Genomic DNA, 22,563 nt, shown 5'->3' with positions numbered 1-22,563 from the left:
TGCAAGTACTGCTCCAGCAGAAAGGTCAATTTCAGGTCCGCTCCACCTATCTTCTCCTTCTGAGACTCTATTTGGAACAGGTCTTTCTCGTTGCAGGCAGCCCAAGACTAAGAGAGCCACCTCAACACTGCACTCAAATTTAAAGCAGTTAGCATGTGTCACATCTGTTCACAAACCATTGGCTAGAGCAGGTCACGTGACCAAGAGTAATTATACAAACTACCACAGTCTTCAAAGTTGTGTTGAATAACTTATTCATGTTTGAGATTGCTTTCAATCTCAATCTTCTTTCAGGAAATGAGGATTTTAGTGGCAAAATAAGTGTCTAAATAGGTTGATTAAAACAGAAAAAACCCTCACACCAAATCTCTCTAATTCTAGGTTAGAGTTGGAATAGATTCTGTGGGAAAGATTATCATGCCTGTCAGTGCTTAAACTTCTTTGGAAAAGAGAACTCATTCTTAGAAATGCATAATTAATTAAACACTAGGCAAAAGAGAGGAATTCTCTTTGGAGTTAAAATTGGAGAGTTATAATAAAAAGTTTTACTTTACTATGTTACTCTTAAAATCACTGTAAAAGTAGTGAACTTGCATGGTATCTCTTTACATAGGAAATGGGAGTTACTGGATATTTTTCTGTTATAGTGCAGGATCACATATTACAGTTTCTGTTTCTGTTGTGATTACATTGAAAATGCTAGCCTGAATGATTTCTTGGAATTATAGAATATTAGATTTGAAAGGCTCCGAGAAGCATGTATTTTTCAACTGTAGTATATTGATACATTTTGTTGCAGTTGTGAGGTATGTCAAGAATCATAAATATTTATGACAAGTAACTATTATTAGCAATGGTTAGAGAAGATTGTGAAATGTATACTTACATTTTTTTTTAAAGATTTTATTTTTTTCCTTTTTCTCCCCAAAGCCCCCGCTACATAGTTGTATATTCTTTGTTGTGGGTCCTTCTAGTTGTGGCATGTGGGATGCTGCCTCAGTGTGGTTTGGTGAGCAGTGCTATGTCCGTGCCCAGGATTCGAACCAACGAAACACTGGGCCGCCTGCAGCAGAGCGTGAGAACTTAACCACTCGGCAACGGGGCCAACCCCTATACTTACATTTTGTTTTCCTATAATATATTCACTTTCACTTACTTGCATTCTGATTTTTTGTTTTGGAATGTGGCTGAAAGGATTTACAGCTAGTTTGGCAAGAATTTGCATAATCCTGGATATACCATGGCTATTTGTTTCAAACGTGAATATCATCCATTGGAAAAAAAAGTTGAGTATCATTCCCTAAAGAGCATGTTAGCCCAACGCCCTACTTTTATCAGAACTTGAAATGCAGAAGGTACTTTATCCAGTCACATGTCTAATTAGCTAAGTCTATAATTTAGGCCTCCTTGCTTCCTGTACAGTGCTTCCCATTTCAGTAAATGACCGTTTGTTTTCAAGAGCCAATATAAGAAAATGGGGCTAAGGTGGGAGAGGATTAAGCAAGGCAATTTGCCTTTTTCTAATCTTTAGTCTCAGTTCCCAAAGTAAAGGACAAGCAGAGAGAAACAGAGCCCAGATGGTATATTTTGCATGTTATCTACGCTTTAGGGACATTCTTTTTCAAACCTATTTGATTGCAACTCACAAGAAATACAGTAAAAATCACAACATAAGTTACCCTCTCACCCTCCATAACTGAAACAAAAGTTTCACGAAGCAATTCTTGTCCTTACCAGGTATGCACTCTGATCTTTTATATTCTATTCCATTCTCGCCTATGAACTTAAAAAATGAAATTGATTTTTGAGTCAGTTCGAAAAATAATGCTTTAGAAAATAGGAGACAAGTTTCAATCTCTTGGCAAGGTCCAAAGTTACCAGCTTTGCTGAAATAGTATCATTCATATTAATTGAACTACAAGTTAATTTGAACTACAAGTACAATCTCTGACTTCAGAACAGAACCTGTAGAATCTTTTCCTCATTGGAACAGTAGCTCATTACAATATCTCATAGATTCCAAGAAGCATTGTTTTTCACATTGTAACAACTCTGAATTCAAGATGTGTCTTAAAAAAATCAGTGGCATGGCATAGTTTAGTTGGCAGTGTTCCTTTTCCTTCTTGGGTAACATGAGATAATGGTGAGTCTTAAAAGTCCATGATTTCTTAGACTTTCTACGAAATATATTAATAATAAGGGTTATATAGGCCAAACTCTATTGCTTATTCATTTCAAAGCATCTGGCCTATCAGAATGCTTTTTGATGTCTTGTGAAGAAAATGTCATGAAGAGATGAGAATTTCTTAAGAAAAAACCTTAGTTCTGGGCTGGAAGGAAAAATGTTACAAACTGAGTTATTACGGAAAGCTTTCTCATGGGCTTTCATTGTCAGCAGGGTTTGACTGGTTTGCTTTTCGACCTCCCTTATTTCTGTATTGTAGACTTTCTTTCGGTAACTAGCATCCCACCCTTTTCCTCTCATCAACAGGGTTGGGCGGAGAGTCCTCAGACCACGGTTAAAAAGGAAGACAAAAGGTTATGTTCAAAAGCGAAGATACTTGAAAAAAATCAAAAATCAGGTTTTATTTTAAAAATGGGACGAATTGCCAAATTCCTGTGTGTCTGTTTAAACCGCCACCAACTAACACATTGTAAAACTCCATGACTGTAAAACTGGCACGAAGGATCCTGAACATGACTAGGAATAAAGATAGTTTGCTAGGGTATTTTCATCCCAGCGTGATTGAAATGCACCATCCTTTCTTCAAAAATAAAAACCTCTAAAGCAGAAAACAGTGAATTAAATGCCACAATTAACGTGCCACTAGAAATAGGAACAAGTAGTTAAACTGCTTCCAGCCAGACACACGAGGCCTCCTTTCTCCTCTGTTGGACTGTCACTCCGGCGCGGCCCCGCTGGCGGCGTCCCCGCTCGGCCCTGAGTGGCGCCCGTCGCGCGGCCTCCCCCGACCGGGCAGGGGCCCTCACGCCCGGTCCCGGGTCTTGCCTCAGCGCGTCCCGGGGGCTGGCGGCGGTGGGCCGCCTGGGCGTGTGGAGGCGACGCCGGGCGGTCGCCCTCAGGCAGCACCTGGCGTTGACAGTTGCCCCGCGCGGCCCCGCCCGGCCTGCCTCCGGGAGGGAAGCTACCCGGCCCCTCCGCGACGCCTCGTGACGGGAAGGGGGCGTGGCCGGCGCCCGCGGGCCGGGGGCGGGGCCGCCGGGGAGGGCGACGGCTGCCAGGGCCGAGCGGCGCTGGGTGCCCGAGAGGCGGCGGCGCGGTCGATGACAGCATTAGGTCGCGACGCGCTGCTGGCCGGGCGGCGGCGGTAGCGGAGCCCGAGCGGCCGCGGCGGTAGCTTTCGCCGCAGCGGTAGCGCCGCCGGTTCCCAGCAGACGGAGGGAGGGCGGGGACCGCGGGCCGCAGTCCCGCCCCCTCGCGGGCCCAGCCGGCAGCGCCTCCGCGGCTGCGAGACAGCGCCCTCGGTCCTGGCTGGCGCCCCAGCAGCCGCCGGCGACAGCGGCCGAGCGAAGTTGGGGTCCGGCCGGACGCGTGCAGGACTCCCCAGGAGCCGACCCCGCGCCTCGCCTCTCCGGGGGCTCCGCACCGGTGAGTGTGGCGGGGTTCCACGGACGACTGCACCCCCTCTTCCCTCGTTCTGAGCTCGGGCTGCGGGGACGCGTTCCTCTTGGCTTTGTCCCCTTTCGGAGCGGCGGCTTCTCGAGGCTAGCGGGGACGGAGTGCGCTGGGCCCGCCGGGGTGCGCCGGCGCCCGAGAGAGCCGCGGCGGTGCCGGGCTGCGCGCGTGGAACGCCCCGAGGGTCGCCTCCTCCCGAAGCTCGGGCGCCCGGCGGGTCGCGGGCAGCCCCCGCGCCCGGCAGGCTGGCGCTGTGTCACTGGTGCGATGAAGGCGAGGCGCCCGTGTCCCTGTGGCGGCCCGAGGGGCTGCGCCGCGCACTGCAGAGCGCGCCCTTGAGAGCCGAGGGACGCGCCTCCACATCCCGGGTCCTGGGCCTGCTCGTCGTGTAGCAGGAAGCGGAGCCTCTGCTGCGCTCGCGGCGCTGAGCTGGTTTCCGAGCGCGCTCTTGGAGCGGAGTCGGGCCCCGGCAGCTTCAGGCGGAGCTGCCGCGGTTCACGGAGCCGCCCACTCAAGGCGGCCGAGGCAAACCGCGGGACGGGCAGTTTCCGCTCGGAGTGGTGTAGCACTCTTCTTTGTGGCAGGCATCTGCGTGGAGCAGCATACCCGGTTTCATTTTACTCAGTGCTGTCTGAAATGATAGGTACCTTGGGCTCCTATTTAAACAGATGGGAAGACTTACCCAACTGATGGTATCAGCGGGTTTGCGTTAAATAATTTAATGAAGTTTTTGCCTTCCTGCTGCTGGAAGACTTAAATGACTTCTAAGTAGTATTAGAATGCTGAGTGTATGGAAGGGTTATTAGTTTTTATTAACCTCCCCTGAAATTTAGCGTCAAATTAGTGCCACTTTTGGTATTTTCAAATAATCATTTAAAAGTTTTTTTTTTTTAACCTCCGTTCAGATTCCAAAGAGAGAGGAGAAACGTGGGCTTGTTAGCTTTTCTCCATCCCGTTAGGTGTCATTTACAGTTGATCATGCTGAGAGACTATGGTCAATTTCTATGCTTGCTAGAATCTCTTTTGCAGTGAAATTATTAAGATCATGCTAGTTTTATAAAACAGGTTGAGGAAGGAAGAGTAAGGGCATGTAATTTGTCCTCTATTAAAAGCACAACTAATTTCAAATGCTTGTTACCCCCTTTTTGATAGCAACTATGTATGGAATGACTACAGCGTGCCTGTCCAAGTACTGGGAAAAGAATAGATGAAACATAAGAACTACCTTTTAGGTCTTTAATTATGGAGATTAAGTTGTGGTCCAATTCCATGTGAACCATTTGAGCCGAAATACGTTGTACACAGGTGCTTAGAAATACCTGTTTAATTAGAAATGGTGATGGTTTATTTCTCTTTTGTTGAATCATATTGTATCTGTCATCTGTGAAAAGATGCTACTATACGTTTTCAGTTAGGATGTTATTACAACTTTAGAGGCAATCAAATATGTTTCTTACAACACATTTATGGCACTTAGGAATTTGGCAAACTAGTTTCTTAGTTTGTTTTTTAATTGAAAAACTTTAAAATATACTTTTGGGATAAATGTACAATTCTTTGTAATGAAGTTATGTGTTTGTGCTGATTTAAGAAAAAAGTGATAAAATTATGAATTTACAAAATCTGCATTACAAAACAATCTTTCTTGTTAAACAACAAATTGCAGAATTTCATTAACTAATGAGTGCACTTAGTACATATAAATTTGATTTGGTTCATAAATAGTCCTTCAAGAGTAGGTTACTTGAATTGAAGCCTGAGTGACAAAATAAGGAATTGATACTTAGATGTAGTTTTCCAATATTTTTGGAAAATTCTTATCTTAATAGCAGCACTTGAAGTATTTTTAATATTCAAAGCTGAACACATTTATAGCAATGATCTTGGAGCACTGGGGGATTCAAAAGTAGAAGATATACGTTGTACCTTATGCTTGTGAGTATGGCCTACAGATTATGCAGAAATACAACTTGAATTAGAAAGCCTCTGAGTACTTCATTAATAAAGGTGGCTGAGTGCAAGGAGATTGATGGAGGTGCTCGATTGGAGCCATTGCCGCTGAAGTATAGTTTCCTTGTGGATAGGACACAGAAAGAGATGTCTGGACTGATGTTGTGTGAAGATTTCGTGTCAGTATGTGGGAAAGCCCTGAGAGATTTTAGATCTATCCTTCCTTCCACCTCGGTCCCCACCCCCTCATATATCCTCTCAAAGGCATGAAGTTGAAGGTCTCGTCTGCAAGACATAGAAGGGATTTTTCCTCCCTGAAAAATGTTATCGAGTTTGCAAGGGAGAAAGCTTTGTTCAGAGGCTTTGGAGGGAAGGAATCCTTGTCCTGGAACAGCATACTCTTATACCTTATGTTCTTTTTCCCTTTGTTGAAGTTGCAGACACTGTAAGCTCTCCATAACAGCAAGAACCTTGTCTGTTTTACTCACCGTTGACTCTCCAAGTGCTTAGTAGTTACTGAATGAAAAACTGTAGTTGCACATATATGAGTGGAGAACAAAGATGGAGTATGTGTTAATAAATTCCAAATTAAGTACAAGATGAGGTGAGAGAGGAAGGACGTTGGCTTGGGAGGAGGGAGCAGGTCATTTAATCTGGGAAACTTTCTTGGAGGAGGTGATTTTTGAGTTAGGTCTTGCTGAAAGCTGTATACCTGAAGATAAGCAGGTATTCTAAGGGGATAGGCAGCATGAACCAAAACATTTAAATTGTACTGGTAATCATGTCAGATTGAGCACAGGGAGTCTTTTTTGGTAACACTGTGAAGACTTTTTCTCCTCCGCTTAACAGCTGTTGCCTCTCTGAGATAAAAAAGATTGGTACCTTATAAGAGCTAAGACTTAGAGTACTTGAGTTTTGGAAGTGACAGTGGTACTGTGAAAGCAGGAGCATTGAACTGAGGGTCAGAAAATTTGAATTGGATTTCTCATTGCATCTTATACCAGCAAGTGCCCTTGGGCAAATCACTGGACGTCACTTTTCTCACTTGTAAAAAGAGGATAATAATCCTTATCCCACATGAGTTGGGAGAATGAAATCACATAATGAATATGGCAGTACCTACCTTAGTGTCTAACACATAGGAGAACTTCAACAGAAATTATTTAAAACATTTCTTTGTCTTTAGACCTTTAAAAAATGTTTTGGCATATTTATCATGAACTCTAATGTCTGCTTGACCTTTGGGTACCCATGGTATTTACCTTTAAATTTATGAGTATCAAAATTTTAGATGCTTAGCTTTCTTTCAGTCAAGCACAATGTTTTCTCATACAAATGAGGTTTAATTGTGTTACTTCTTAATGTTACCACAAGGAATACTAGATGCCTCAAATTTTTGAAGCTTTACGTAAGGGATATGTGTGGCTGAAAGTCTGAGCCTTTAGGCTTTTCTTATCTACAGTCATCATTTTTGAAGAAATTGCCCTTGCCTATCATGCCATCTAGCTATTCATTGTGAAGAAACGGGATTTTCCTACTATTAAGGAAAAAAAGCCCCCAGAAATATCCTCTGTGTTTAGTGGTCTGAGTGACTAAACCATGAAGGATCTCTGCCTGCTGTCCTTTATTTTAGAATTCAGTATTTTTTGAGCGGGCTGATAAGACTTCTGCATCATTTCTTATCTAAGCTTTTTGCTCCAGTAGCTATTTGTTCTTTTGTGAATCTCAAAATTTCATTATACTTTGTGGACTCTTTGTAGTGTTTATAATCCATGGAGCAGTCTATCCTTTGTATAATACTTGGAAGGGAATTTTATTATAAAAAGACCAAAAAGAGTCTTGAGTCTTGAAATGATAAAGAAGACTGTTATCCACCATCTTCTGTATTCACAAAGGATTGGAAAAAAAGAAAAAAGGTTTTTGAGCTTGAAGACTCTTTTCGGATAAAAAGGAGAAACTTTTTGATTTAGTGTTATTAAAAACATGATAGATTCAGAGGAAGATTGTTATAGCTCCTGAAGGTGTCTTAGTAGGAGTGATTGGTCATAATAATAATAACTAATATGCTAAACTATGTGCCAGGTACTACTTTAGAAGTACTTGACGTATGTTATCACATTTAATCTTCACAGTGATCCCCCAAATCAGGCTGTTTTCTTGTCCTTTTTTAAACTTCAGGTACTGAGATTAACTAGTAGGTAATGGAGCCAGGATTTGAACTAACCCTGAGTTGCAGGGAGGCTAAGCAGCAGGGGATGGAGCCTACCAAAAAGATCTGAATTCAAGATTTAACCTGACCTCTGACTTCAGAGCCGGTCCTTTTAACCACCACTTTATACCGCCTTGTGTAGTTTATTTGCACTTGCCCCTTGTGACGGATCTTGACCTTTGTGATCTTTCTGAGTCTATTTTGACTGTATGATTTGGTGAAAATACACTTTGTAATAAGATGGCCTACAGCCTTGATTTTTCTTTTTCGTTTCATGTGCATTTGACTGACATGTTATTTTTTAAATCTTAAAATACTTGGAGTAAAGCAGATAATCCCTTATTGTTTATTCACTTGCCATTTTCTCACTAGGAAATTCCAGACTAAGCTGGAGATATAAGAACATAATGATACAGTATTTTAAGGTGACTTGTTACAATTTTTAAAATTTATACTTTTTTTTTAAGGAGTAAGATTGATGCACAGAATTGGTATGGGTGGTTTTTTTGTAGGATATTTGAGGAACACAAATTTATGTAATTGAAATTTATCCTATTGAAATTTCAGTTTCCATCATTAAAGTAACTGGTTTTTTGGTTGTCAAATGCCACATATTAGCAGGAGTAGTTTATCAGATTGCATAGTGTTTTACAAAGAAGGTTCAGGCCCCTGTGGAATTGGTGAAAGCTGTGTAGGGACATTTTGGTGGGGTGGGAGCATGGTAGATCTGGGGAGAGAGCAGTCAAGTCTAAGTAACGTTATTACTGGGTAAGAGCAAGCAGGTGGGATGCTGTAGACGTGAGGGCACAGGTACATTGCTCAAGTGAAGATAGGCTGAGGGACTTCTGAAGACTGGCTTTGCTTGCTGTATAATTTTGCCTATTGTTTTGACTATAATAATATTTAAGAGTAGTACCAGAAGTAAAGAAAGGCAGTGCTCTGCAGCACAGTGGGGAGTTTGTAATAGTTCCTAGGCTGTTTTGCAAGATGTGGCTGCTTCATAAGTATTCCTCGATGATCATGGGAGGACTCTCTTACTCCCTGTTGCTTTAGAAATCTAGAAAGGCAGAGTAGCACAGTCTCTGGAGCCAGACCGCTTAAGTTTAGAACTTGCACAGCCACTTGGTGGCTTATTGTCCTGGCCCCAGCTCTATGCTGACTTGAGGTGGCCGTAGGGGAAGAAAATGATGTACTTAGGTAGGGTGAGGCCCAGAGATACACCCCGTGAGTTTCTCGTGGTCCTTATGTGGTCTGAAAGAGATCTGGAAGTTCTCACATAGTCCTAGTGAGGGAAATAGAAGTTAACAGAGTGAGAGCCAGCAAGCCTGTCATGAGGCTACTCTTGTGAGAGGGACCATGCAATAGGGGTTGTGGGGAGGGTGGCTGTGGCAGATCCAGCTCAGTGCCGACCAAAATTTATACTCCGTCTTGCTGTAGTATAGTTAACACTGGGAAGTGGTTGCTCAGCCAGGAAAACATTTCTCAGTCATTCTCTCCTCTACCCCCATCCTCCCTCCCTGTATGTAGGTGGGGCCATGTGAATGGAAATTGCCGTGTTGTCGCTCCTGGGTTGAAGTGGCGGAAAAGCAGGTGTTCTTTCTCCATCTTCTCTTTTCCAGTCCAAGGACCAGATGCAGAGGCTGGGGCTCTTAGAGGATCCCAGAGCCATAAGATTGGAAGGATCTAGAGTCCTTAAATTACCACGTGGAAGAAAGCTGTGCACCAAGCAAGAGCACCCACAACAGATTGTAATTTTAATGAGAAATTTTAGTTGTGTGAGGTTACTGAAAATTTAGGGTTTATTTGTTAAGCAGCTAATGTTTCCTTAACTGTAGGCATGGGCTGCATAGAAGAGGTAGTTGAGGCCCTAGAATAGCCACACCAGCAGGTGTGGCTGACGGGCGGCCAGCTTAGGAGATCTACTGGTTGCTGTTCCAACATACTTATCAGCATGTGCCATTAAGACTCTGTCAAACCTCAGAGGCCCATGAGCACCCAGAGCGCAGGCTATGGGTCTTTATTCATACCAATCAGAACACTCCCTGTGACCACGAAAGCTTTCCTCTATGCCCAGATACCATCATAAGAGTGAGGAGCAGAGAGAAACTATAAACACTTTTCTATAGACGTCTGAAGAGTTTCCTTAAAGCAGGGTTTCTCCAGCTTGGCACTCTTGACATTTTGGGCTGGATAATCCTTTGTTGTGAGTGGTTGTCCTGTGCATTGTAGGATGTATAGCAGCATCCCTGTCCTCTACCATTAGACGCCAGTAGCACCTCCCCTGATAGAACCAAAATTGTTTCCAGACATTGCCAGATGCCCCCTGGGGCAGCAGTCAGCTCCTAGAGAACCACTGCCTTGAGAACTGAGTTAACCTGAAGTAAATTATTTTAAACTGAAAGGAACTTATCTTTAATTAAAGGACTTTTTCTCCTCTTAGGAGATAGGTGGAGTTCATGGGGAGGTTTTGTTTGTGAATATGCAACAAAGGAAGCCCTGTTGTTTTTATAAAACACACTAGTTTCTATTGAATGTTGATTCACACCTATTTACTTATCAATTTAGACATTATCTTGATTTGCCATTTTTTCTTCCTTTTTCCTTTTCCCTCTAAACTGTTAGCTACACTTTTTATTGTCGAGATAAACACATTCCCCCAAACCCCTGCAGCCGCAGCTGTCATGTGCATAGAGGTTCTCTCTACATGATGGAAAGCAGTAATTTTGATATTATGACTATGTAAGTATTATTTAGTGCTGGGCCAGGTTGTGTGCTCAGATTATTATTTCTTTTCTACAGATCCTATTAAGCAGTCCCTAGGCCACTTGAAGAAAAATGTTGATAACATCAGTGTCCAATGGATTTTATTTTATTTATTTTATCAGTTGCTCAAGATCTTGCCATTGAATTAAAAAAATTTGACATGACTCCCTGTTTTCTTGGTATTTCTAATTGCCCCCTTTTCTTGTACCGTATGCCTTGGTCGTAGTCTCCCCTTGCCCCCAGTTCTTCAGCATACTACCAGTTGTGTTGTGTTTCCTATTTATCTGGAATTGCCTATAATTCTGCCTCAACTTGGACTAGTTGCCTTTTAGGTCTCTTCCTGGAACTTTCTTTCACTGTACTCTTGAATTGATCCATTCTATTAAAGATCTTTGATTTTTCCTAAATTTACTTGATCTTTTTTCTGTAGTGCATCCTCAAGTAACTTCCTAAAAAAGGTGATTTGAAAGCAAACTTTCTGAATTATTCTATATAATTGCAAATTATATAGGTTGCAAATAATTTTCCTTTAGAACTCTGAGAGCATTGCTCTGTTAGCCTCTAGCATCCAGGGATGCTGACTGGCAGTCGTAGGTCATCTAATTTGCTGTCCTTTTAAGGCATATTATTTATTCTCTCTGAAAGCTTTTAGGATCTCCTCTGTTTTCTTTCTGCTACAAAGTCATAATGAGGTGTGTAGGTTGTTTCTGTTTTGTTTTGGTTATTTGTTCTAAGCACTCAGTTGCTCTTATTGTCTGAATCAATTCCTCTTCAACTCTAGGACATTCCCTTCTGTTCTGTCTTTGGTATTTCCCCTCTTCACTTTCTTGTTTGCTGCTTTGCTCTTCAGTAGGCAGATGTTTTCTCTCTTGGATTGATCCTCCTTAGCTCATTTTTACTTTCATATTTTGTGATTCTGTTTGTTCTGTGTTCAGGGAATTATTTTTTTTCCCCTAATTTTTGGCTCCCTTTTGGGGGGGTAATCTATGAATTTTCTTGTTCTCATTTCTTTTCCTACCATTTTTTCCCCTTATTTTATGTTGTGATACCGTCTCGAGTCTCAGAATATGTAAAGTAGATTTTTAAAAGATATCTTGTGTTTCCTCAATTATCTCCGTTTCCCCTCTGGTCAGTTTTATGTTTGTTTTTGTAGTCCTTCTTTTTCACGCTTGGTTTTCCTTATATGCCTGATGATTCTTGATTGTCCGTTAACATTTCAGAAAGAAGGACTGGGTTCCTTGTCTGGGTCTGCCCGCTCCCACCTGTTCCTTGGACTGTTTCCGCTATTAGGTTTTTCCTTGGAGTAGGAATTCTGGCTACAGCTCTTTGGGGGCAGGACAGTAGAGCGTGGGACTTCTCTATTGACAGGCATTGTTTTAGGCTAAGAGTGAGGGGAGCTAGCTTCCAGGCTGTGGGCCCTCTAAATGCCAGATGGGAAGGGTTTATTTCTCTGTGCTGGCATGTCCCCACTTAGCTTTCCCTAGATAGTCATTCACTTTGTTTAGACAAAAGCTGGCTGTCTTTCTGCCTGTGGGTAAGTGTCAGTTGTTTAGCTGCTACTTGGAGATGAGGGATGGGAAATGTAGTTGTCTCTCATACAGTCAGTTAAGTAATATTTAATTTTCCTGTTTTTAGCCCCACTAGTCCCACCCTTTGCTGTACCATTTGTTTTGCAATCATGCTTCTTTTGGGTCCTATCAGATGTATTGGTTCCCACCCTTTTGCATCACTCTTAAAGGATATAATGAGGCTGTGCTTCCTCTGCTTGTTATGTCAATCAGTCTCACATCTACTTTCATCTTCTGGAAATTTTTCCCTCTCTACTTCTATCACCAGTTTTAATTTCTTTGCTCTTCTGGTTTTCTTTTTGTAGAAATTGTTTTATTTCAATGGGATATGTGGAGTAACTGGAGGGAAAAGTTATATTTAGTCCACCATCTTCTATTGGAGTCCTTTTCCAGCTTCTTAAACAGAAGGTAGAGAACTGTTGAACTGTTTTTCTGTTAATGCAGGTTTATTCATAGGAATTGTGATCATGATACTGTGTTAAAATACAGTGATGTTCCAACACTATTGATTTGTATAGTTCTTTGTATGTTTATGCCAGTTGGTCCTAAAACTTGTACTCTTTTTGAATTCTTGTTTGCTTCTTAGTTTTTGTATTTCCTCTTAAGTTGTCATCTACTCCAACTTGCACATGTCATTTATGATTCTCTTGCCATTTCTAGTTTTTTACTTGGAAACTGAATGAGACCTTTTAGAACTGTGGATAAAATAATAACTTTGCTCCAGAAAATGGCATATCACCTTTAAGCCCTTGTCTCTTGTGACATTTTGATTATTCAGAAGTCTTTACTTATTTTCTGTTTCTCAACTGTGTCTGGACAGGTGGGGTGTTGTTCTTTTTCATTTACTTCTTGTCTGAGTTGTTATAGCTACTTTGGCTTATTAGGTATTGATATTTTTCCCTATAACTTTCTCTTCTCTTCTACCTTGTTGTCTTTAGTACTTCAAACGTTGAGCTTAGATTACCTGGCTAGTTCATTGGAGGCCTTAATTTTCATCTCCTTCTTTCATTTTGTACTCATAAAAACTTCCCAGCATGGTTTTATGCTTTGTTTAGCTTGTTTTAGTTCCCAGTTTCTTGAATCTTCAGGCTCCATATCGATTGACTCTAAATTATCCTGGGCAAATACATTTAAATTGATCTGATTCTTTGGCCTCTCTTCTGTGATATTGCAGCGTTTCCCCATTAATCTTGTTCAGTTCTTTTTTCATGAGACTCTCTAGTTCTTTCTTCAACAGCTATAGTTTTGACTGCTGGAATGTGTGTCTTGTATGATTGGAGTTATAGTTCTCCTGCAATCAGAAATTTTCACAGTCCAGATTTAAAAAATGCCCACTGCTTTGAAGTTGAAATCCTCTCAGAAGGATTGTGATTTGGAAGGCTTAACCCCCTAGATTTGGCCTGATTATATAAGATATTGTAGAACCCACATGGTAAATACTTATTTGAAATTTAAAGTAGCTTAGAAAATAAACTGGCTCTTGTGCAGCTTCTTTATTTGCCTGATGTAGAGGAAGTCAAAGTTGTAAATATTCCCTGATGCAGTTGACATCTTTTTACTGATTATTTTGTGAACTTTCTCTATGTTCTGTAAAACTCCTGATTTTAGAATCCGGAGATTCAATTAGATAGTGGTTAGATATGTCTCTTGCTTTATCTGTTTCATGTATTCTAAGCATTTTCCCTTTCAGATATCTGTCATGATTAATTTCCTTCTTGAATGACTCATTACAATATCTTTTTTTTTAAAGATTGGCACCTGAGCTAACAACTGTTGCCAATCTTCTTTTTTTTCCTACTTTTTCTCCCCAAATACCGCCAGTACATAGTTGTATATATTTTTTTTAGTTGTGGGTCCTTCTAGTTGTGGTATGTGGGACGCCGCTTCAGCATGGCCTGGTGAGCGGTGCCATGTCTACGCCCAGGATCCGAACGAGCGAAACCCGGGGCCGCTGAAGTGGAGCGCATGAACCCGACCACTCAGCCACAGGGCTGGCCCCTCATTATAGTATCTTTTATTGCTTTTATTATGTTTATAGTTTTGGTACTTCTCCTCACTGTTCCTGAAATTTTAAAATAGAATCTTCAGCATTATATAGATAATAATTGGACTGTCTTCAAAAGTTTGATTATTTGGGAAATTATGGTTTTCATATCTTTATTTTCCCAAGAATTTATGCTTAGGATGTAGGAATTAAAAAAGAATATCCTGTCGTTATTGAGGAAAAATTCCTCTATGAAAACAGAAATCCATTTAAGAGGTTGATTGCTTAACATACTTAGTGTTTTAACTAGCAAGCTCTTGTTTATTTGGTTATCTTTTGGTGTTTCTTAATTTACAGTAGTAATAATTAGCCTCTTCAAACTCACAAGTTGAAATTCATCAGTGATACATTTTGTGGCTATGAGACAAATTATGATTTTAATTTAATTCAGAATTCTTCCATTGTCATCGTATTGACCAGTTTTCTTGTAGGAACAGGCTTTTACTATAAGAATTATCTCCATAGTTTCTCATTTTTGGTAGTCATTCTTAATTTAAGTATTAAAAATTGTGTTGGTTCTCATAGATCCTTTTTGAGTTGGCGTGCAGAAGTGTAATTATGTGTCTTGGTTACTTACACAATAAATTAAAGATGATGAGTACTTTAGTTGTGGTAATTTATACCTTGAATTCAAAACCCAGAAACATCTAGGCCAGAGTTGGGCACTCAGATACTCATTTTTCTTTCATGCCCAAGATAGAAAGCCATTACTTAGTCTGTATCAAAATAGGAGGAAATTGCTTTTGGGATTGAATAAGAAAGTCAGTAATACAATTCCTTGAGATTATCTTGAATTAACTTTAGATCTTGCATTTCAGTCTTTGATTCTTAATAAAGAACCCTCAGCTTAAGTATAGGTGTGAATTTTACTTGCAGGAAACTGGGTAACTCTTTTGGTTTATTATAACCAGTTACGTACTTAATAAATGAGAAGCACATTCATTTTTTTCTAGTATCTTGATTTAAAACAAGGTTCATATTTTCCTTAGAAAAGAACTTTTAGAGAAAACAGTGAAAATTTATGCAGAATGAGGTAGTTTTAGCTGTAATTTAAAATATGAACTTTAAAAACAGACTTAAAATCCAAGGGAGACATTCAATATATAATAGGACTAAATTATTAACATATGATTGCCAGTGTCATATTTGTAAGCACTGTCCTTAAGAAGCCTTGAGTAATTACTGTCTCAGAAACCCTCTTTGAGACCCTCTGTCACAGGCTTGTGCAACCCAGTTACAAACCCCAAGCGATTTAGTAAACAGACGCACTGGGAAAATAAGACACCTGCCAGAAGTATTGTCTTTCCTGTTAAGCAACTATGTGACCTTGGCAAACCACATAGTCTTTGTGGGTCTTAGTAAAATGGGGAGTTTAGAACAGATAGCCCGTAGGTTCTTTTGCGGATTCCTTGAAGATGTTAGGGACTAGAATTCCAGTCAGATAATATATTATGTAATATAACCCTTATATTAGCTCTGAAATAGATGGTTTTATTTACATTTTACAGATGGAATTATTCATGTTGTACAGACTGCGTGTTCAAGTAACATGCTCAGTCATGTAGCTTAAGTCATGTCTTAATCTGTAGTTTGTAGTAAATGTGCATTTGCATTATAGCATCTGTTATGCAGGAAATCAGAAGTCAGGGATCAGCCCTGTCTATGAGTTGTGCCCAAAGTAGAAATGTGACCAGTTTTTAAATATATGTACTAAAAGTTGCGTGTCTAAGAGAGGACTGGTGTGTTCAAAGTTAGCTAGAATTTATTTTAGTAATGTCATTGTTGTTCAAAAACACTTTTGGAACCATTCTTATGGCCTTTCTGTAGTGCCTTCAGCCTCATTCTTTTAACCTATATTTTACGGTGGCAAATGACATCTTTTGAGAATGGATTTGATATTTGGAAAAAGTGAGAAGTCATTCTGAACCGAGTCTCATACATAAAATTAGGGATCGAAATGAGGAATGCCATTTTTAGTTAAAAATAAGCAGTGATCAAAGGGATGAAACCTATTATTTTTGTGTCATTGATAAAGTAGCTAAGAAAATAATTAGGAAAAAGGAGTTCCAAATTGTTTTGTGTGATGGCAACTTGAAATGGTTCCTAAAAATGTCTACTCTGAATGGAGATAACCTTCATTTGAATGTCAGTTCTGCTTATATTAGTTACAGTTTCCTCGTAAGATAGTTGTACCTGTTAGTTCTCCGTTGGCCACTTAGGCCAGGGCTGTGGTGATTTAGCCTGTACTTCAGAGAAAAAAAGAGTTGGTGAATGAATTGTACATGGCAGGTATTCTTTTCATTTTAAAGGAGATCAGAATCTATAAAACATTTATTTGCATAATAATTTAATTCTTGGTTATATTCATATTTATTATGTAATTTGTGCGTATCTGTGTTTAGGTTTAATTCAAGGCAGCTACCCCATCCTATTTTCTATCATGAACTAAAACCACCGCTGTTGCTAAGCCTGAGTGTACTCTTTGATGCAGGTTTACATGTAAATTATTTTTTTTGCCAAAATTATCTTAGGCTACATTATAAACTTATATATTACTCAATGGCTTTTGGATACCAGTGCTGTAGTCCATGGTTGTAGATGATAAACAATAATCTGTGTGTATATGTTGTTGCTGAGGAACTTGTGATTGGAAGATGTCATTTTCTCTGAAGGTATTATTTTTCTTGATTTGAACTCCCAGATGATGGAGTTTAATGAAGATCCTTATTTGTAAGTATTAAAGGATACTAAAAAATGCCTCTACTCCCTTTTTAATAGTACTTTTCCTCTTGAGGTTTCAAAATAATTTAATGTGACAAGACTATTAATTGAACAGATATTTGAATGCAAGTCACTGTACAAGGGGCTGAAAATTCACTAGGAATTAGAGAGGCATGTGACCTCTTTGAGCTTGTGTGTGTGGGAAGAATGGGTTTAGTTTAGAAAGTAAACTAATTGCACAATTCACTGTGTAATCACCACTGTGGAAAGTGCTTAGATGAAGAAATATAGGGTGATAAAAGAATTTGCTGACATAGTGGGGGAGGGGAGCCAAGGAAGGTGACTTAAGCTGAGGGAAAAATGAAGAATATTTCTGGCAGAACATCTTGTTTAAATATCCTGGAACAGCAAGGAACTTGGCTTTTGCTAGGAAGAGAGAGTCCACTGTCTGGAGTGTAAGAAAAATGAGAATGATAGCAGTATGGTGCTGTAGGCAAGGACTGGGTCATGTGAGGCTTGATAGATCATGTTAAGCATTTGGATTTTTGTCTTAGGATCCTCCGAAAACCAGTAGAATATTTTGAAATGATCAGGTTTAGAATGATCACTCTGAATGCTGTGTAAAGAATGGTTTGGAGATGACCAGAGTAGATGCTGGGAGACCCATTAGGTTGTGTTGAAATTAAGACACCTGTGGTTTATCCAAAGGAGAATCCTATAGGCCAGTCGTTTTCTGAGTGTGTGTCACTTGGCAACTTATTAGAAGTGCAGATTTTTGGGTTCTACCCAGACCTATTGAATCAGAAACTTTGTGGGTGGGGCTCAGAAATCTGTTTTTGAACAGGCCCTCCGGACGATTCTGATGCATCCTAAAGTTTTTGAACCTCTGCTGCAGATCATTAGATATATGGTTTTTGAATGTAGGAGAAAGTGCTAGGCTGGTGGTATAGTTAGGGAGTAACTGCATGAAGGTGGTAGTTGAAAGTGAGAGGAAGAGAAGAGGCTCTAATGGAATGAAACCTTGAGACACTTTAGTGTCAAAGTCCTGGACAGATGAGGGGGCTAATGAAAGAATCAAAAGGTTGGTTAGAGGAGAGTCTTTGAATAAAGCTGTGGCTGAGTAAGTATTAACTTTGAAAATGCTCTTTGTATAATTGTAGTAGAGTTACAGAGGTGGACACCGGCTTTCAATGTGTTGAGAAGGAAATGGAGAGAGGAGGAGTGAACGGAATAAAATTTACTCATTTAGGACATCTTTACTCTTTGGACAGATATTTAGTATTCCAAAATTATAAGAAATAAAAGTAAATAACCTTGAGTGGCAGCTAACCAGCAAGATTCTGTTGAGAACCATATAATAAAATCTCATTGTTTGGACATATTGGTTTTGAAATTCATAATTTACATAGAAGAATGAGCTCAAGTTTACCATTGTTTTTACTGTCTTGCAAGGAATGCCATAGTAAATAATAAAGTTCCAGGAGGTGGGTGGGGTTTTTTTTTTAGCCTACCAAGAATGCTGTTTTTAACATGATGAAAACCTCTTTTGCAGTGTGCATTTATATAAAAATAATTTTTAAATTACAAATACTCTTATTCAAGTACACTAATTGACTTTCTATTACTATTATGTTTCTAAAGAAAAATGTCTTTAAAAACGTTTTATAATTCAGACTTTTACTTTCTTTAATTACCTTAACGTGTTAGAACTATTCTAACATGTTAGTGTTATGCTGTTCTTAAGGGAAGACCATATTTAATGTGAAGACAAATGAAGATAATTTCAAGGTCAACCCCAATTACAAAGTAATATCTTTGGAGGGGTGTGTGTGTGTGTGTGTGACCACGCATGCACACAAAAGTTGGAGAGGAGAGGAAAGGGAGAGAGAGGGAGACTGAGACTGAAGTCATTTTGAAATGCATTTTCTTTTCTGGATGAAATATATGTCTAAATTTTTTTTAAAAGAAAAATGTGGTTATTACATCAACGTGCTCACTATAAAATGCAGCAACTGTAGAAACTTATAAAGTTAGTTTCTGTTGCTGCTAGACCCCACTTTATGTACAAAATAGCCCACTTATTAGCAGTTTGGTATTATTCTTCTACATACTTCTCGCTCTCTGTACACACTTGTATTATAATTTTTTTTAAAACAGAGCTGGGATTATAATTCTGTTCTGTGGTTTCTTCCCCCAAGCAATACATCTTAAATCTAAAAGGCTAAATCGTAAAAGTCCCTTCCATTGAGTTTATATTTTGTTCTTAGAAAATTAGCCTGGGACTTAAGAGAATTGGGTTCTGGTCTCTTTTTGCTCCATGATCTGGGGCAAGTCACTTAACCCTTCTATGTAGTTTCTTACTCTGTAAAATTTAGAGATGGTGAGTGGTTGAAGATTTCAGATAGCTCTAAAATTCATTTAGGAACGCTAGGATTTCAGAGGGCAGACATTTCCTTGAATTTTATGTGGAAAGTGATTAATTTAACCCACATGTGAATACTTAAAGGGATACGTTCTTGCCAAGTTAAAAACAGAATAGCTGGGGGGAAGGGTGTTAGCAACAAGATTCAGAAAGATGAACTCCTGTCATTTACTAGTGTACTCAGTAGGCATACCTGCTGCTTTTAGAGTAGCACTGACCCAAAAAAAGCTTTCTTAGAGCCGATTAAATTTTTTGACTGAAAATTCGCATGCCGTTTTTGGGGTGTGGGATTTGGGTAGGTCTGTGTTTAGTTGGACCTGTTGACTGTTCAGGGGAGATAAGACAAATGAGACTTAAAGCCCGCTCAGCATTTTTTAAGGAATTGCCCTATCTTCTCTCGTAACTTCTCTCATGTCTTAGAAAAGCTAGGGCACTAGGATAGGAGTCTTTGACGTGAGGCCAGGAGCTGTGCTCTCTACTCTGGCTTTCTGCTCTGAGGTTATTGGCTAAGGAAAGTTTTCACTAAAACCTTGAGGAGGCAAAGCAGTCTTAATTTGAAGAATCTTTGGGTGAAGGTGTTCTGCTTTGAATTAGCATTGCTGCCATCTTATTAATATTACATTGATTTAAAGAGAGTTTTTGTTTTTCTGCTTTCAGTGTCTTAAGTTGCCGATTTTATTTCCTTTTAATTGTTATGTTTTTAGTTGTTTTCATCTTTTTTGTCCGTAGTGTTCTTTGTCCACTAATATTTTATGCACTCTTTTTTCTATTGAGGTCATATTGGCTTTTAACACTGTGTGAATTTCAGGTGTGCATTATTATATTTCAGTTTCTGTATTGATTGCATTGTGTTCCCCACAATGTAGTCTAGTTTTTATCTGTCACCATATGCACTCTTTTCTTGTTCTTTATCTTTAGCTTTTCATTTTTCTAATATTTTCCTGTCATATTTATATATTTTAAATTTCTTTGCCCTTTCATTTGATTTTTTTGTTTAAACTCTTTTTAAAATTTATTTTTTCCAAATAGGGTTTTATTAAGGCAGAGACACAAATAAGCATAAAGAAGAATGAGAAAACTAATGACTCCAACAGTGGCTTGCCCAGGGAGAGTTTTAATTTAAATTTACTTTTTATTAGTATGTGTGTATTCTTTTTTCTATAGACATAGCTGTTGGGTGGCATGGTTCTAAGGTGGATAGCCCAAAATATACTTCAAACTCTATGCAAGAGATTCAGGATAATTTGTTTCCCTCTACTTATCCAATAGTAGTCCTTAGGGCTTCTCAGAAGAGACTTGCTTTTCCCTTACCTTTTAAACCTCTCCCTCAAAGCTCTAATCTGAGTAATGCAGATGCACTCCAGGCACATTTCCCATCTCTAAATAAAATAAGCTTATTTCCAGTGATAAAGCCTTTGAACTCCACTTAAAGGGACTGCTCTCATGTTGCCTGTAATTTAAAAAGTTTCACAATCTTTATTTTAAAAACAGTAAATAATCTCTAGCAGTATCAGCCTCCAAAAATCTTTCAACCAAAAACAAAACAAAAAACAGTGGGAGGTCTTAACTAATATTTTACTGCTAATCTTATTATTAAAAACTTTTTTCTAATTTATATTTCTTAAAATAAGAAATTCCCTTTTTTTAGTTTATGTATAGAAAATGCTTTGAAAAGTATTTTATAGTATAAAATACTATCATCATGAAAAGAAATGTTAAAGGGAAAGTCATTTGTGATTCTGAATGATATAACACATCAATAATTTTTTATGTGTTTGTAAATAGTTCAGCTATTACATTGATATATAGCATATGGGCTCAAGAAAGCAAAAGTAGTTAAGGTCATTCTTTAGTTTGTAGGTGTTCTACCCTGAGCCAGGCCTCTAACTGGATATTGCTGTGATGCAAGTGGAGTAGATCAAACCTTGTTTGTTAACTTGAGTTAATTTACTCCTGTATCTTTCTTGTCCTCACCACAGCTACGTTGCTGCTCCTCTGTTCAAAGGTCAGCATTATTGCCCTTAAATATGTCCTCTCTCCTTATGCATCTCATTCTCAGTCTACATTTCTGTACTTGTCTCTCATTCTGGCAACTAAATTAGCTCAAATTATTACTAGATAGCTTGGCTGTCTCTTCCCAGAAATAAAGCATTGAAAAGACACTTTTCTGTTCTATGTATATAAAATATAGAAAGGAATAACTATGCCACATATGTAAAATCTTAATAAAGATTTAGGTTAATTTAAATGCCATAAGAATGCCAATCCTGCATACTTTCATTAAACACTTTTAAATGTATACATGTGAAAATACGTTAAATTATAAATGCCCAAGAATCCTGATCTTGGTCACATTAGGTCTCTTGAAAGATAATTATGTTCTGATACCTTATAAGTAGCATGTCATGAGATAATTCTTATTGCAGCTGACAGTTTTTTAGGGAGTTTTTTTATATCTTGTTTTCCAAAATAATCACTTATAAAATTCAGATTCTGGAAAATGTAAAGGCTTTCATAATTTCAGGAGCATAATGACAGCTGCACAGCAAGTCCATATGTTGCTTAGCTATAATTATATTTTAATAATTATTTTTTTGCAGGGGAAGAACTGTGGCTAACCTCCAAGAGACTGAAGCTGATGATTGTAGGCATTCATATTTTCGCAACAGAGAGAGCTTTTTCTTTTTTCTTATTTTAAACAGTTGAATATATGCTTGTATCATAGCATCAACTGGATGAAGTTTTCTATTCTGGATCCTACTGTAAAATTAAAATGAATATTTGCGTCAGATGGGACGATTACCCTGGTTTTTTGTTGTGGCCGTATATGGACTTGCTGCCACAGGCATGTTAGTTTTGCCATCGCCTACACATGGCTTGCTCCTTCCCATCTCTGTTCTGCACGTTACCATTCCCTCCACCTGCGGTGCCTACCTTCCTTCCCATCCATTTCCTTTTCTCCTTTGAAAACTGGTATCTAAAATCATTTCCTCCAGAAGTTCTTTCATGATTTACTCCATGTAGCTGTTATATTTTCTTGGTTTTGCCTTAACACAATATGGATAAATACAGATTCAATTAATATGTGTTGTGTTTCTGAGATGTACCAGGTATAGTGTTAAATTAACTGTCATTTAAATTTCAAAGCTGTCCTGTGAGTTATTCCTATTTTACAGATGAAATAAATTCCCTCAGTGATATTCCTAGTTTTAGCTTTGCTAGCATTTGACCTTTTTTTGTGATATTAAA

The 22,563-nt window shown here is 39.1% G+C and overlaps 1 protein-coding gene and 1 long non-coding RNA gene across 11 annotated transcripts in view; one reads left to right on the top strand and one right to left on the bottom strand.

Annotated features, from left to right (window-relative positions):
* Window positions 1-2,468, bottom strand: part of LOC139080306 (uncharacterized) — a 31,973-nt gene extending 29,505 nt beyond the window's left edge. The window contains exon 1 of the long non-coding RNA XR_011534711.1: window positions 1,735-2,468. This is a non-coding gene — a long non-coding RNA (uncharacterized lncRNA). The remainder of the gene's footprint in view (window positions 1-1,734) is intronic.
* A 745-nt stretch (window positions 2,469-3,213) lies between these two features.
* Window positions 3,214-22,563, top strand: part of OSBPL8 (oxysterol binding protein like 8) — a 196,096-nt gene continuing 176,746 nt past the window's right edge. For 5 of the 10 annotated variants that reach the window (XM_070600111.1, XM_070600110.1, XM_070600109.1 and 2 more), the window contains exon 1: window positions 3,476-3,610. The gene's annotated coding sequence lies outside the window, so the exon portion shown is untranslated. Of the gene's footprint in view, window positions 3,611-22,563 lie in introns of all 10 variants that reach the window. The other 5 variants (XM_070600115.1, XM_070600117.1, XM_070600114.1 and 2 more) reach the window with 2 other exon arrangements.

Source organism: Equus przewalskii, chromosome 29, assembly GCF_037783145.1.
Source record: "Equus przewalskii isolate Varuska chromosome 29, EquPr2, whole genome shotgun sequence".
Taxonomy (NCBI): Eukaryota; Metazoa; Chordata; class Mammalia; order Perissodactyla; family Equidae; genus Equus; species Equus przewalskii.
This window is presented reverse-complemented; position numbering and strand designations above follow the sequence as displayed.